The sequence below is a fragment of the Buceros rhinoceros genome, unplaced genomic scaffold, assembly GCF_000710305.1.
Source record: "Buceros rhinoceros silvestris isolate BGI_N320 unplaced genomic scaffold, ASM71030v1 scaffold20850, whole genome shotgun sequence".
NCBI lineage: Eukaryota > Metazoa > Chordata > Aves > Bucerotiformes > Bucerotidae > Buceros > Buceros rhinoceros.
The window spans coordinates 4,445-5,875 of NW_010388126.1; the positions used below are offsets into that span (position 1 = coordinate 4,445).

At 58.4% G+C, this 1,431-nt stretch overlaps 1 protein-coding gene across 1 annotated transcript in view; it reads right to left on the reverse strand.

Annotated features, from left to right (window-relative positions):
• LOC104501241 (chromosome unknown open reading frame, human C19orf45) overlaps window positions 1–1,431 on the reverse strand; it is a gene marked incomplete at both ends in the record, with an annotated part of 5,190 nt that overhangs the window by 329 nt on the left and 3,430 nt on the right. The window lies entirely within an intron of this gene.

The following is a 1,431-nucleotide window of genomic DNA, read 5'->3' on the forward strand; positions in this document are numbered from 1 at the left end:
CCGCCGCTGTAGGCGCGCTGTCCTCCCTCGTCCTCCAGCTCCAGCACCAAGCTCTGCAGGCACCCCTGGAGCAGCATCGCTGCTGGCCCTGCTGATCCGGCAGCTCCACGAGGATGGTCCCTGCCTGGACTGAGGCGAGCAGGACTGGCAGCAGCCGTGCAGCCCTCCAGGGAGGAGAGGAAAGAGCAAAGGCTACACCGAGATCCCCTAATTCATCGCTGCTCCAAACTGGCCAACCCCTACAAGCCTAATCTTCGCCAGGGTTGGACCGAGACCCTGTTTTGCAGCGATTCTTTAGTGTTGGCCTCACGTGAGTGAGGCCGCTGCTGCGCCGAGGATGCGAGGATGAGTGACGTGGTTTTGAACGTTTCGAGAAATAACGTGACTTCATCTTATCTCGGAGTCACAGACGCTGCTGACGTGCAACTGGTAGATGCTGGTGGCCCTGCTGGCAGAGATGGGTGTCACGCGCCCCAGCAGCGTTGGCAGATTTGGAGCAGCTGGAAGAATCGGAGAAAGGCTGTTGGGCCTTTTGGTTCAGACATTCCTGGGACGTGCTGGGGTGGAGTTTAGAAAGCAACGTCTCTCACCCCAAAAGCCAGTTTTACTCTTTGCGTCTGAAGTTGCATCAAAATCCACGTGAAAAGGAAAGTGGGTAACCACAGCAGGGTGATGTTCCCCACTTATCCCCAGCGAACCGTGGCTGGGGGTTTCGGTGGTAGCCAATGGGTCACTTAAAAGCAGTGGGGTAGACTGGGGCAGACTGGTCACAGCTACAAGGCCTGGTTCCTGCACCAAATGATGCAATCGGGGTGTTTCGAACGAGGTGTTTGCAGCGTGCCGGCCTGAGACACGGAAGCGAGGTGCTTGTGCGTTTGCAAGCCTTGAGTACGCAGCTGCTTTGAAGAATGTGTGGAGCAAAGGCTGTCCCTTTCCCAAGGGAGGCAGAGTTGAATCCCAGGGGGAGGCACAGCGAGCTGCTGCTCGCACACGACGGCAGCGGTTGGAAGTGGTTTAGTAGCCGGCCCTCCAGCCCACGAGGATCGAGCCCATCTGCGCCGAAAGGCTGGAAGAGCTGGTGAAGTGGCAGCTGTGATGCGGCGGCAGCTGACCCTGCTCAGTCAGCCCCCGAGGGAGAGGGCTGCCGGGCCACACTAATCCCTCTGTAAAATGCCTCTGAACCAGAGTTCCTGCAAGCTCAGCACCCGGGAGACCCGCGTGAGTTGAGTTATCAGCTCAACAGAACAGCACGGCTCACCTTCAGGGAAACAGCCCGTTTATCTTAACTGGGGAGAGCTGCCTCCCTCCCTCCCTCCCTCCCTCCCTGCCCGCTGACCTTTGACTCCAGGCCTTGACAGCCGGATCCAAGCAGATAACCAGGCACTATTCCAGCCCTGACAGTGCCTCTCACTTTGCTTCTGATCTCCTGCC